Source organism: Sphaerodactylus townsendi, linkage group LG10 (assembly GCF_021028975.2).
Source record: "Sphaerodactylus townsendi isolate TG3544 linkage group LG10, MPM_Stown_v2.3, whole genome shotgun sequence".
Lineage (NCBI taxonomy): Eukaryota > Metazoa > Chordata > Lepidosauria > Squamata > Sphaerodactylidae > Sphaerodactylus > Sphaerodactylus townsendi.
The window spans coordinates 53330298-53346387 of record NC_059434.1 but is presented as its reverse complement, the minus strand read 5'-3'; positions in this window follow the sequence as shown (position 1 = coordinate 53346387).

Here is a 16090-nt window from a genome sequence, read left to right as displayed (position 1 = left end):
GGCCTATGGGCATGTTGGGAATCTTGAGAGAGGGTGGTGAACTTCAGCCCCAAATGGCTGCCACTGGAGGTGAAACCAAATCCAAAATGGCTATCTCTGGAGAAGACAGAGAACTCAATACCTTCTTCCTCATTTTGCAAAAAGTGGCAATCACACTCAATACATGATGCTGTCTTATTCAGAGTCTGTCCATAGTTTTGTCAAGATTATAATTATTGGTACTTTGTTTGGAAGCATTGTTCAGGCACTGGAAGGACAGAAAGTCTGTAGAAGGAGGGCTTTTAGTACAGGATATTTTTCTCCCCTCATGCAACAACCTGTTTCCCAGGATTTTAAGTCTAAAACACAGATCCTTTTCTGCTCAAGGTAATTGTCAATCAGACCTGAAAGAAAACCACATACTAGCTTAGGAAAGCCTAGGTGCTTACGATTCTGTGGCTCATTCTGCCCAAGCTCCAGAAAACTTTTTGCAAATGTGGACTGTGGAGAGGCATGGGAAATGTTTTAAAGAGATCACACAGCAAGTGAAAACCTTTTCAAAATATTTTTTTAAGAATCATTAGGAAAGAAACAGCATGCAAATAAAATGTTTTAAGCCATGAAAAAATGTTTTGGGATAAAAACCATGTGGAACTCCATGGAGGAACATTTCCTGCCTCATATGTGTGTGTGTGTGTGTGTGTGTGTGTGTGTGTGTGTGTGTGTGTGTGTGTGTCTCTGTGTGTGTGTGTGTCTGTGTGTGTGTAAAGGGCCCTTCTGATTCTCTGGTGGCTGTAGTTGCTATTAAAGCTTTCATTTGAATGAGGACAATCAGTAACAGTAACATTTGAATGAGGACAGCCTTACAGTGTCCCACTTTCTGAAAATCTTGGTAGATTCTAGGGGGAAATAATGGTATGTTCCATTGTTTTTTATTATTTATTTATTCATTCATTCATTCATTCATTCATTCATTCACTCACTCACTCACTCACTCACTCACTCACTCACTCACTCACTCACTCACTCACTCACTCACTCACTCACTCACTCACTCACTCACTCACTCACTCACTCACTCACTTACTTACTTACTTACTTACCGCCCTCCCCCGGAGGGCTCAGTGCAGTGAACATGAATATACGAATAGAGCACAAAATAAAATCAATAAATCTCAAATAATTAAATAAATCATAATAAAATGGCTCTATACACTTTAAATCATTAAAACCCCATTAAAAGCAGCGTATTAGTATCAAAGTACAATAAATAATACAACAGGAGGCGACCTACTAACTAATCCCCTAAAAGAGGGGAGGGACGGCAGGATCCACAGATGTTAACGGGGGGGCCATCAGCGGCCAGCCTCCCCAAAGGTCCGGTGGAACAGCTCGGTCTTGCAGGCCCTGCAGAACTCGTTGTGTACCTAGGCACCATTTTGGTGAACCCTGCCTTAAATAAATGAGAACTTTATTATGTCAGGTTTCTTCTCTCTCCTTTAATCATCTTGCCATATTAACAGTTATAAAGTATTTTTCCCCCAGGGCTAAATATTCATGATGGGAGTGATGGAGTTTTTGCCAACGTACAATGGATAATTTGGGGCAAATGAGGAATTCAATATAACTTTATCTGCTAGCTTATTCAGGCTGTCAAGTAACAGTGTTTCTTTTGTATGAAGTTTACTGTCACTATTGATCGTGTTATAAATAGTGATGTTTTTATATGACAAATTAGCATTAATTACATGATATAACAAATACTGAAAATGCAGTCCTAAATAAACTTACAATTAGTAGTTTTCATTAACTTTCATTATATTAATTTGTTTTGGGACTTGTGCAGCCTACAGGATTAGGGCATAAAGCTGCTATTTTGTACAGAATTGTAAATTGCTCTGAAACCATTGAGTTTTAGGTACCACTTCTATATGATTATTGATGTTTTGCAGGAAGATGTATGGCCCTTCCCACTCAGCTACCCTTTCCAAAGTAACACACCAACACAGTTTAAGTGGATAAGAAAACTGGCCATAGCCAAAGAACGTTATTTACAGAAAGCATAGGATAAACTAGATGGTGCCGCATTAGTGCTGTCCTCCAGAGCAAACCAATTCCTCTGCCCAGCTGCTGGAGGAATAAACCAAGCAAAATATTGGAGTGAGACAAAGACTGGACTGGCGAAGTTCCCATGACTGGAGGCCCCATCCAACTCATGCTGGGGCGCAAGCTTCTTAGCCCCCCACAGGGTGTTCCTACCGAGAGTTTGCTACACCCTCACCTCCTAATGAGGTGTGCTAAACAGGGGAGCTCCCCCAGCTCCCCCTACCAGCGGATCATCCCCCATGCGCAACCCACCAATGGCTATGACAAGAACATCATTCAAACATTCAAAATAATAGGGATCGGGTAGGCGGGGAAAACATGATGCTTTGGCTCCAAATGTGGCCGGTCCACAAGGCAGGGCTTTAAATAAGCCCTAGCTCAGCCCCCATACCAATGGCGTGCTCTTGTGCCCTGCAAGAGCACGCCAACCCCAAATCACGTCAATCTTGCCCTTCCCTGGGCAAGATGACTTCCTGGTGGCCGACTGCACATGCGCCAGAAAAGGCGCACATGCGCATGAAGGGCCACAACATTGACTCTTCGACCTGGTGCCGAGCAGACAGTTTCTCTGCCGGGCCTCCCCTCCTGCCATGGCGGCCGCATTTGAGGCATGGCCGCGCTTTGTTGTCTTCATTTCCTATTTTTTAAAATGCTTTCCTAAGAAGTGGGCAGCTGAACCTTTTGACAATATCCTAAATAATACCAACAAGCAGGATTACTGCCTATTTACAATACTCACAAAATGGTATCCTCATGCCTCGTATTTCATTAAAGATGATATACAAAAATGAGGATGAGAAAATACAAAGATAGGTATTCAGAGAAGTAGCAATACTTATTTGTATTTGATTGACTAGTAAATTTTAAAGAAGCTCAAAGTTATGAATTCATGACTGCTTACAAATGGGGGAGGATAAAACTGAGGCTGAAAGAAATGAAAGAACCCCTCAAAGTGTGGGTCAATCACCATACCACACTAACGACCCTTCCTTTTAAAAAAAAAATTATTAGCGACCAACAACTTTCCTGCTCCATGAATGCTTTTATTCACCATGGTGCTAAGTTTGCTTTTAGATCTTTTTGTATGTATGTATGTATGTATGTATGTATGTATGTATGTATGTATGTATGTATGTATGTAGGTAGGTAGGTAGGTAGGTAGGTAGGTAGGTAGGTAGGTAGGTAGGTAGGTAGGTAGGTAGGTAGGTAGGTAGGTAGGTAGGTATCATTATACAAATAAAATAATTATCTTTGTGGATGAAATTTAACAAATTTCTTTTGATTGATCTACAGTATGACACTTCAGAGTTTTTCACTTCTTTCCCTTTATCAGTAAATCCTCAAGTGATACTACCAACAGACTGTGATCTTCCCCTGCTCCCATTTTTCAAAGAAGTCTACGATTGGTTACATGGGAAGGGGTTAGAAAGGGAAGGTCACAGCATGACAAGCATATTCAAATCTTGTAGGTATGTGAATTTAGTTGCAGTATTCCAGACTATTTCTTTTGGGTAGAATGTCTAGCCAACTCATGTGTACATTAAAAAATCAGTGTTATTCATGGCCTAGACAATTAGACAAAGAAATAATTAGTTATGACATATTAGCAGATTCCGCATGGGCCAAAAACAGCAGTGTGAAAATGGTGTGAAAATGGTGAAAACCCTTTTACACATTTTTAAACCATTTCACACCATTTTCACACCACTATTTTTGGCCCATGCGGAACCTGCCATTGCCTTCACATTGGCCGCTTCTGCATGGAGGCGGAAGGGTTTGGGTTGGCGTAACCGACACCGACCCGACGACGCCAAGACCGTCCGCAAGAAAGAACCGGGAGCACTCAGCGGGGCCCCGGAGCACTCAGCGATCTCCGATTTAACCTCCGCCTGCCCTGGCGGCCGAGCGTTTCCTGGGCAAAAGAAGGAGGCCCGGCCCATCGCGCGACACGATTGGTGGAGTGGGCCGCTTCTTCCTTTCGATTGGTGCATGACCAGCACTCTGCCCTCCCCCTGCTCTCCCGCCCTCAGCCGGGCCGTGATTGGGCAGGAAAACCGGCCAGGGTAGGATTGGGTGAGGGAGCTGGGCACCGTCGCCCGGTGGACTTACCTGGTCTCCGGCCCTCCGGCGCATCGCCAGGGCCTGGGGACACGCCTCCCATGCCCTGCGCGCCTGCTTCAGCATCGTATGTATGTATACGACATGTCGGAGGGCCGAAGACCAGGTAAGTGAAGGGAGGGAGTGGGGGGAAGGCGCCTTGGAGCCGCTGCCGTTCGCATGGCAGTGGCTCCAAGCCGGCATTTCCCAACAACCTCGCTCCCCGAGCGAGGTTGGGAAATGCCAGCTTCGTGCCGGTCGAGCGGCGCAAGGGCGGCACGGCTGCACAGCAGCTGCGCCCCCTGTGCGAATGGCAGCCTGGGGATGGCATTTTTGCCATCCCCAGGCCACCATATTCCGCCTGTGCGGAAATGGCCATTGCTTCATTCATAGTATTTTATGGATAAAAGTGCCTTACATACATTTTTAAAAAATATTTATTTATTTATAATTGGTTTTATATACCGCCCCTCCCCTGAAGGGCTCTGGGCAGTGAAAAACACAATAAAACAATAGTTACAATAAAACCCCATTAAAACAGCAAGCAATAATGCTACAAATGTTTAAAACTTGTCAGAAAATAACTTATGGAGGGGCTACTATATGTCCAGTAATAAAGACAAGAAGTGGTATTGTACAACAGGTTTTATTAGATAGCAAAAAAAAAAATTACCTAATCACACATTTAAATGAACAAGCACAATAGAAGATAATCCTCATTATCTGAGGATTATCCACACTGGACGTCCTATATCTTTTTAAATTTTCTTTTTGCTGCTTTAGAACCTGTATCTCAACTCACAGAAATCTCTCTGTAGTCAGCACTGAATAAAACTCTTATTTATTTTTTGGGGGAAAAAAGTGAAATCAAGAAATAAATGGAGGTCACTCTTTGTTTCTATCAGGAAGAGAATAATTACACACTCCCATCTACTGGTTAGCATGGATAGCAAAGCTGCTCTAAATTTCTGAATGCCTTACATAGAAAGGGTTTTTTTTTTACTGTAAAAAGAATGGAAAACATATATGCCCTTACATCGCCAACTGGAGACATAAGACATTTGGGTTAATAAGGGTTTTGTTAGTGGCTGATTTGTATGACTAGTACACACTCCCTCCCTGTTTGTTTAGGGTTTTTTGCTCAAATTGCCTCTAATGGGCATTTATTTATATCAGCCAGAACTGGGCAGCCATACTCTGGCTCTCAACACAGCCAGCACCACTGCTACAGAGTTTCAGGCCTCATGTCATGTCTCCTCCCTTCACCAACAATTCTTGAGTGGATGATGTTCAGCACCAAGAGCCTCCTTTATTTAACTCCCCAGCTGCACACACCATGAACACTAGTTTAGATAAGCTTCTTCTCAACCTCTGATGCTTCAGTGGATGTGCCAGTGATTCCTGTCTTGTATTTTACTAATTCATTTTCAGGCTTAAAAGGCCTCTTGTCTCCATCCCTTTTAGCAGCATTTCTTACCATACGATAACCTTAGAAAGCTATGGTGGGAGCTGAAGGGCCAGCTCAGTGACAGGTTTGGGCAAAAGAGCACATTCTTTCTGGGGAGGCTGAGATGGGGGCCTCAATAAGAGGTCTGGGGTGGGGCGGGCTCGAGAGCACAAGCCGTAGAGGCTCTGCTAGGGAGCCTGCTACCCCTGGCAGGAAGGGGTACCTAGTGGCACCTAGTAACTTTCTGTCCCAATCCCCCAATATGGATTGGGGTTCAGCAAGGGTGCTGCCTGGCTGCTAGGATATGCTTGTTATGCTCGTCCAGCTTCCAATGTTGTTTAATTAAATGGGCTGCAGCCCAATTTCATTCCAAAGAGAATGGTTTTCTGGTTATTGGGGTAAACAAGACTCCACATATCAGCACGCAACAGCTGGCCTCTCAACCAGCAGTCAAATGAGTAACACAAAAATAGACGTGAATACAGAAACAACACCAACGTACATATATTCCTAGTTACCCTGTATTTGCCCACCAATCATACATTTTTCTCACTGATGAAGTCCCTTGTTTGCTACATCCAGAAGGCCCAATCAATACAATCAATACAGTGTCTGTATAGCCTATGATATCCACTAAACCAATCACACATAGCTTTCACCTGCAATGCACAGTCTCAGCAGGATAGGGCAGGGCAAGACAAATATTGACATTTATTAAACAATCTTGGGTGAGTACTGTTTGGCCTGCACATGAGTTGTACAATTAAATTGGGCACCACGCATGAGAACTGAAGAGAATCCATAAATCACATGTGCCTGTTACACTTCGGAGTGAGGTTGGGGCCCCAGACCCAACCAGTGGTTTTCATAATAAGCATTGAGAATAATTTATAGTGTTACGATACTTTAACACAATGAGGTAGGGGAAAACAACACTGGATACTGAAAACACTTCACAGCCATTTCAGAACTGGGGATCATGTACAGAAAAGTGCCACTTTTGTCTGCAAATCCGTTAAACAAATTATTGTGTGCTTCAATTACCAGGATGTGAATGCATATTGAGAATGCAAATGCAGTGAGAGATTTCAATCTAACTAATTCAAACAGGATTAAAAGAACTCAAAAGAGGGAAGCTTAATCCTGGAGGATTTTCTTTAGCATGTAAAACAAACAGATTCCCCAGAGCAAGTCTAACATGTTTTTTTAAAAAAATCTTTATTCTGACAGGTAATTTTCTTTATAGTAAGAATATCTCTGACTTTTTTAAAAAAATCACCTCTGTGTTGCAGGATAACAGATTTTTTTTCCCCAGTAGGCTTCGGTAGTTAATCTGGGCAGATGAAGATGGTATTCAGATATATTCTATGATAACATATTGCTGTGTATTAATAAAATTATGGGAGCAAAATTTTATTTTATGTATAGAAAGATTCAGTATATTTTTTAAAGATCAAAATGGTCAGTATGTTACATGTGGAAGGGGAAGAAGGGTCAATCAAATCTGGAATAAATAAATCTGGATTTCTAGTGGAAAGAAATGAGACTGGGGATTACTTTATCTTTTTTTTAAAAAAATAATACCAATTACCTGAGGTGTTGCTCTCTGCTAGAGTTCTCACAGGAGCTCAAGTTTGACATCCTGTCTGAACTGACTCAGAAATAAATTGCTCTGTGTCTCAGTGGTTATTTTGTGATCCAGGCACATTAGTCGAGACTTCAGGTTTAACTTCTCTTTATTCTTTCCTCACAGGTATGGAAGTATATATGCTTCCCCAGAATGGCTTTTGTCTAGATTTTACAACTTCCTGAAGAACTTTTTTTAAAAAAAATTAAAGGGAGGTCATTTTGCTATAAACTGATCTTGCTAATGAATTTTTATAAGGGATTTTCACTGGATTAAAAAAATACTATAAATTAATTCCAAATAATCTTTTCAGAGGAAGAAAAAGATACATTGCTAGATTTTCTGTTTGGATGAGTACAGCTCCACTTGCAAAAACTTTAGGTCTTTGACCTAGATAGCTTATATAGGGAAGTATGATGAGTGCTGTTTAGGAGGCCCATTCATGTCTTAGAGTGACTACATTCAATTGTTTCTTAGTAATACCTACATTTCTAGCTGTTTCACCAAATCTATGCATTGTCAAGATATTTTCATAATTGATCAATGGGATTAATTGAATTGCATAAGCAATGGGATCAATGGAATTACAGAAGCAATTCTGAATCCAAGAATGAATTGTTGAAGTTTGTAGAACATTTCACTTTCGTTCACCCTTAGATCTAAAATGGCACCTTTGTTATCGGAACAGTCATAGGCCCCTTCCGCACACGCAAAATAATGCATTTTCAAACCACTTTCACAACTGTTTGCAAGTGGGTTTTGCCTTTCCACACAGCTTCAAAGAGCACTGAAAGCAGTTTGAAAGTGTATTATTCTGCATGTGCGGAAGGAGCCATAGTATTTAGGGGCAAGTCTACACATCCATTTCCCAAAAGAAATGCTTTCACAGCTGTTATTGTGCTAAGATTCAAGTCATTTGGGGTGAACAGAAGTCAAGTCCTGTGACTGGTTTGAATTCTCTGGGTTGGGATTCATGATGGATGCCAGGGAGAGACATTTTATGAAAGGGGGCATAATATTAATTTTGAATGCTCCTTCTGTTTTAGGAGTGATCATTCAACCATTCCAATAAAAAAAACCCATGTCAGTTTTTTCCAAGGGGTGTTTTTTTCCCCTCCCCTGCCACAAGGTAGCAGTACAAGGGAGCCAAATAAGTGGATCCTGAAAAATGCCAATTTTTCAGCATTTTTCAGGCTGTTTCAGTCCACCACCTTAAAAAAAACCTTAACCCCTTCTCTTGCTTGTTGTCAGTGACCCAGAAAGGATAAGCCCAGCATTCAACTGGACTCAACATGGGAAGCTTCAGCATTTAACTGCACATCCTGCCAAGTGGTGGGATCCAGCAGGTTCTCACCAGTTCCCGAGAGGGGGTTACTAATTGGGTCCGCTTTTCCATCTTCATGTCCTTGCCTCCCCCTCTCTTCTTCTTTCTCGTAGCCCGGAGCTTGCTGGCTAATAAGAGGAGGGACGCTTTAACTACTGTTGGGTCCAGGGGACTCTTTACTTGCTTGGTAGGCTATTTATTTTGGCACTCTGTTCATTTTATGATAAATTGTGATTTACCATGATGCTTGGCCACTTAAAAGTTCTGTATTCCTGTATGTTATGCTAATCTGTGTCTCTAATCCTGGATTAATTAATGTGAAATATTTGCAGAATATACAGTATGGATTGCGAATTCTAGTTCACAATGGAGGTTGTTCTGGTTTATTTTTTACTTTAAACAGAAGAAGAAGAAGAGTTTGGATTTAAATCCCCCTTTTCTCTCTTGCAGGAAACTCAAAGGGGTTTACAATCTCCTTGCCCTTCCCCCCTCACAACAAACACCCTGTGAGGTAGGTGGGGCTGAAAGCTGTGACTAGCCCAAGGTCACCCAGGAATAAAAAGGGAGTGTTAATGACTGATTTTAGGTATTTATGGGGCTAAAGGATTACAAAGCATTTTGTATAAGTGAAAGGTTAAAGGTACTAACTACTAATGCTTACTCAATTTTTTAAAAAGTCATGACCTGTGTATCCTGGCAGTAGCCTTGATATCTAGCTCTTAAATATGCCTATGCAGTAGGAATGGTCCATCGGATTCATCTTTTAATGAATTTGTGTCTTAATCTAAAGTGCAAATTATTTTGAGTATTGAATGTATCAGCCCTTCAGAATATAGTTAACATACAGTGGTGATGGTGAATCTTCACTAAACTATAGTAACCACTCATGATTTCACAGTTGGCATAAAGTCCTGTTGTTTCTTATGTGGCTGGTTAGCGAAGGTAGAAAACAGGATAATTCTCACTGTTGGGCTGTTTTAAAAACATGTTTTAGAAATATGGTAAAGTTCCTTGTTTAAGGAAAGTATCTTTCTTTTGATTTCTAGAAACAAAATTGAGTATTTGAAAGTATTAAGTATTTGACAGGCAGTCAATTAGAGGAGAAGTAGTTGTTTCTGTTGGCACTAGACGATAGGACTTGCTGTAATGAGTTTAAATTACAGACAGAAAGATACCAGCTGGAAATTAGGAACTTTTTTTTACAGTAAGAGTTTTTTACAGTAACAGAGAAATTATTAATGCCCCGCCCCCGGAATGCCCGGCCACGCCTCTGTCATACCCCACCCAGCCCCACTGGCTCTACGCCACTGTTTGAATCCCACCACCATGGGAACCTGTTACTAAAATTTTTGGATCCCACCACTGATCCTGCCCCTGAATTCCACATAGGATTCAGGGGTGGAATGCATAGTTCAACACTGGGCTCAGCCTGGCCAGGTCCAGCTTCATACTGTTGACTCTGAAATCAAGTAGACTTTGTAGGTGGAGCCAGCAATATAAAGCTGGTCCTGGTCATAGTGGAGCAAAGACAATTCTTTATTTTTATCACTATAGTTTTGAAGTTATTTTACGTGTTTTGTCATGCTCCTGGAGACACCTTCACCATTTTCTTTATTTAAGTCTTAGTTAGAACTTTAGATAGAATGGGCTGAATTGTTTTTGTACAGTATTCTGTAAGATGGAACCTTAGTTAGACCCTGTTCCTTTAAGAAGCCCTCAATAGGTAAAAAGCACTATAGTATCTCTTATTAGTTAGCAGTCTCTTTTTTTAGTTTGTTTTCGTTTCAAGTGTCTGGAAGGCTGGAGACAGCAATTTCCCAGATGTCTAAGATGTTACATATAAGGTGTTAGAGATCCATAGAACTCAGAGTAAGCAAGTTTCAACCGGATTGCAGGGAAAACAGAGTCCACTTAGAGGACATTGTGGAGAACGCAGAAGCAGCAAGAAGCACTTCGCAAACAGCATTCTTTTTTCCCAGGGTAGATGTCACGGATGTTCGATGTCAGGATTGGCTAGTGTGGGCCACCATTGTGGGGGCAGGCTCTGCGGCACCAACTCCTGGCAGGTGCTTCACACAATGCTGGCTGCAGAGCACAGTTGTTGGAAAGACTTGCTAGCTTAGTGATTTTTGATGCACTGTTGTGGGGCCGCTGGAGCGTTGCTGCATTGCTGCAGTGTTGTTTCTACAGCAGCAGCCGTGTAAAGCCTCTGTCCATAACACTGCTTTTACTGTCGTTTTACTGGCTTTTTTTGCCCATGTGGAAATGGCCAAAGAGAGGGAGGAGATATTTAATATGTTTAAAACCTACAGTCTACTGGTATCTTCACTTTACAAACTGTATTGTGCTCAGGCCATGTCAGAAACAGGCCTAAAGATAGCATAAGTCCTGTGATTGTTCCATCAGTTCTATATGGACACCTTGGAGGAGCTCAGTTGTAGAGCAAATGGAGAAAATTTACAATTTGGTTCCCTAGGATTTGTACAGAAAAGATATGAGGTAACTGATGTTGGGAAAGACCTTTTTTGGTCTGACACTTTGGAGAGTCTGTGACAGTTAGAGTAGACAATACTGAGTTACATAGACAAGTGTTCTAATTGGTATAAAGCAGATTCATACATATATGATGGTCAGAAAGAGAGCAAATCCATTAATCAAAAGTGGGGCAATCTATTATTCTAAATTGCAAGCTCAACCCACTATTCTAAATGATTCCTTGTTCCATTAAGACTTCCCACTTGTAGCCTTTGACTATAATGTTTAGTAGAGCTGCAAATATAGAAGGGCCACCTGATACAGACCAGGAATCATTGCTGTTCTCAACATCTTTGAATTAGTCACTATACTATGAAAATTTAAAAGACTCAATAGCACAGTTTTCTCAAGCTCCAAAGGCCAATTATGGATGTTAAAAGGAAAGTTCTGAATAATACATAGTCTTTAGTAAAAATCACAGTGACAGACATTCAGCCTTAGGGATTAGTTTACATTTGCTTAGGTTTTCAAGACTATCATTACAAAGATAAGAGCTGACTTAGACTCGACTATGAAATTAACCTACACTTTCCTGCAGACTCGAAAAGTCACAGAAAAAAAAGTACAGCAGCTTGAAATGTTTGCACAGGTTGGAGGAATATTAAATCTGTGTGGTATTACACAAAAACAACACAAAACTGTTCATAAAGCATATGCTCCTTTATTGTCAGTGAGTTTCATTTTCAGATGATTGCTTGCATGCTAGATCAATACATCTAATTCTCAACATGACCCAATATATGAAAACGTACATTCAGAGATCACAGCCTTGAACAGCCTTTTAAGAAGAACACATCTGGTCCAACAGAAATCTTTGGGTAACTTGCATGACCCGCCCAAGACTGACTGTTTGCTACCATTCAACAGCAACTCCTACCCACACACAAAAGCTAGTGTTGCATAGTGGTTACAGTTTCAGTCTATGATCTGGGACAGCCAGGTTCAATTAATCACTCTGCTGTGGAAGTTCACTGACCTTAGGCCCGTCAAAATTCTGAATCTAATCTACCTCATTGTCGTGAAGATTCAATGGAGAACAGGAGAATGATGGAAGTTCCGTTGGATCTCCATGATGGAAAAAGTAGAGTATAAATGAAGTAAATAAATAAATACTGCAGATAAAAGTAGGTTGGTTGGTAGGTGGGAAGGAGAATAGGAAATAGGAAAGACAAAAGAGAAGGGTCTATGAGGTTCTGCAGAAGGAAAAAGAGGGCATTACTGGGAGAAGGGAAATGTGAAGCCCCTCAAGTCCTTGCACTTTCAGATTTCCTTCTCTCTTTTTTGCTATTTGATAGCTTGGGCTAGTCACAGCTTTTCGGCGCTCTCTCAGCCCCACCTACCTCACAGGGTGTTTGTTGTGAGGGGGGAAGGGCAAGGAGATTGTAAGCCCCTGTGAGCCCCTTACAGGAGAGAAAGAGGGATATAAATCCAAACTCTTCTTCTTCTTTGCAGCACATGCCAACAAATGCAGCACAGCAACAAACTCATCAGTTCCTGCATCAGTGAAAAATATTGTTTTATTCCACCAGGTCTTCACATTATATCCAGCCTGCTTGTCTTCAGTCTTCCAACAATTATAGAATGCATCCTCTATTAGTCTAATTGTACAATTCCCACCACATAATGTTTACAGAAACTTCACCTTGGATTACTATAATAGGAAAGACTGGAAAAAAATTATAAGCAATAAAAATACTTTATTGATGTCTGAGAAAATAATTCCACATTTATCGGCTTGTCAGACTCCACTCCCAGAAGATGTCAAGAATCATATCTTAAGTAACAAGAGGAACATCTTCGAACAGTTCAGAGTGCTCTTATAGACCATTTCTGCACAGTGGCAAGGAAACGGCTCTCCACCGGCATAATTCATGCCAGTGGACGCACGAGACTGTTCGCACAGTCTTGTGTGGGCAGCGCCGAGGCTGCTGCGACCCACAGAGGCAGCTCTGCATGGAGCCACCTGCGGGTCATCCTGTTCACCTACCTCTCCTCCCTGTGCAGCTCTGGATTGCTGGAGGGACATGCCCACACTACCCTCTGACCTTCAGAGTTGGAGGGCAGCATGGTGTGTCCTTCCAGCATGGGTGTGTCCTTCCATGTGCAGGGAAGAGAGGTAGGTGAACAGGAAACCAGAGGGAGGAGAGGTAGGTGAATGGAAAACCAGAAGGGCCAAAAGCGGTGCCCTCATGCCAGTACCCTTCGCACCATACTGGCGGGAAGATGCCACTTTTGGAAAACCTCACTCAGGGAGCAAGTTTCAAAAATGGCATCTTTGCTCTGCATGGGGGGAGCAGCACAGCGTTGCAATGCAGCAGCACCAGCTGTGTGAACAGCGCCCAAGAGACTATGCTTTTACCGTCTCTAGGGGCTGTATTCTGCCTATGCGGAAACAGCATAGACATGTGGGAAATTATACATCATCACATACATACGCATACACAAATACAACTTAGACAAATGCTATAGAGTTCCTGTATGATATAGAAAATGCAGGAGCAATGCCAGTCAGGCCTTCCAGAAGATATTCATGGGGGCTTACTGTCAAGAAAGTCTCTTTAGGGTTGCACTGACAATCTAGTTCAATTCATAAAACACAAAGTTTTGGAAAGTCCAGCATAAAAGACAAAGCTTTGGAAATTCCAGCCTCTGCTGCTGGGAATGTGGGGATACTCTGGTATTTGGGCAAAAGCTCAAACTGGCTTCTGCATGCTGAAAGTGATATTGATGTGTTGCTGGCAAATCTAGGCTTCTGTTTGTTTGTCTATTATTTCTGTACATTTATTTCTCACATTACCAGAGTCCCTAGATCGGTTACAATCATAAAAGTATAATAAAAATATAATTATCTAAAAACCACCCTAAAATCTCCAGTAATGTGCCACATCCATCTCCCATCCTACCCCCCTCTTAAAATACATACCCACTCAGCCTACATAAAATGCACTCCAACAAATGACAGAGTTTGGCCTGGAGATAGGGCTGGGGCTAAAAACAGGAGAAAGCTGGTACAAGTCCCCTGAAAAAAGGGAGTATAAGGGGGAGGGGAGGTTCCACCCAGAAGGGGTAAGCAGTATGCCAGGTACAGAGGCTGGTTGGGTGATATGGCTGGGTACAGAGTTTAGGTGCCTAAACTCTTGCATATTTGGCATCTTGTGGATCTAAGGAGGGGAGAGTGTCCAAAGTATTGTGGTGCTAGTACATTCCCTCCACCCCCACCTGCTATTGGTTGGCAAGGGGAACCTGATAGCTCTATGGAGAGCCAAATCCTTTGCAAGATTTTGCAACTTATAAAATTGGTCCTCCACTTTCTCCCTTCCTGCTATAACTTAAGTTGGAGAAAGGCTCCAATGAGTAGTAGAATACATGCTATCATCTACTAACAACAATGCCTTTATGTCATTTTCATAGGCCGAATAATCGGAAATTCTGCCAGAGGAAATATAGAACACAATAAGACATTTAAATTGTAACTGATATCAATGGGGAGGATTCAATTCTCCTGGTACATTTTGTAACAACTGTACATTATTGTACTGTAACAGAAACAGTTTCAAAGGGAAACTTAAATGGGAAACTTGTAGATTTGAATTTGGCAAATTTTAATCTGCAAAATCCCATCTCTTTAAATCCTGGCAAGTTCACAAGAGTCAACATTTTTTAATGTGTTTGTTCACACTCCTTATTTTGTTTTGCTAGAAGCTGTTACTAAATGGTGAGTCAAAATGACACATGTTCTTGTGACTGGATCCTGGATTTATCAGTACTCTGAATTAGACATACAAGCTATTTTTTTTGCATCAAACGACTTTTAACCTCATGTCATAAACAACCTTTTTTCTCTGAACCCGAACTTTATATACCTATTGATTTTTCTGGCCACTTAACGTTTCACGTTGGGAGCTGTTTTTGGTGAGGAACCTGGCATGGCTGTTGGAAACTGTGTTACAGAAATGATATAAATGATTAATATGAAATGAAAGCTGTCTAATGAAGATTAATTTTCTCACTCACCAATAGTCAGACACAGATTTTTTTAAAAAAAAGTCTGTTGGGGAAAAGGTTTAAACAAATGAACATACGAAGAACAACTGATCCTTGCTAGAAGAAAAGTTGAAAGGTCCCTTGTGTCAGGGGTGCTCCCATATTAATGAAAGAAGAAATAAGCTACAAGTAATAGCATGCTAAAACAAACAGTGGGTTTTAAAGGAAATGGGATACATGAATAATATATAACACATTTAAAAATAAGTAATCTCTCTGCAATAGGTACTTGGGAAATGCTACTTATTAATATATAGATTCTTAGCAAACATCACAGAAAATGAGCATTCGGCAAAAAAGTGTATTGCAGTGGGTATATTTGCACAAGAAAACAATGTTTGGAAATCAAAGTTATAGTCTATAATAAGTTACTTCATATATCTTGCACATTAAAGTTTATATCTACAATTCTGTTAAGCAGTAAGCTACCCATTAATAGTTTATGTGCTATTCAGGTAAATATTTTCCAGTTACAGTATTTCACAAGTCTTGTAAACTGTCAATGTAATTTTGTTCCATTCTTAATAATCTTTCCGTTTTCATATTGCAAAACATTCTTTCAGTTAACCTATGGCATAGGAAAAAGGGTGCAATTCTATAGCTCTAACTAAAATATTTATGTTGCCTAGGAATATCTATCCATATGTCATTCACACTGTATTCATCATTAAGCATTTTAAACTAACTCTCTTCACAAGGATAAAGAAATTCTGTGCTGGATGAAGATAAAATGCAACAATTCTACATAATATTTAAGTATACATTTTTAAGAATTTTAAGATGGGTAAGAAGTTCAGTACTGTACTTGATAAATCCTGCTTGACAGTTGGTGCTGGGCACTCTTATCATACTGCAGACCCATTATTCCCATTTTATCCCCAGAGAGAGAGAGAGAGAGAGAGAGAGAGAGAGAGAGAGAGAGAGAGAGACT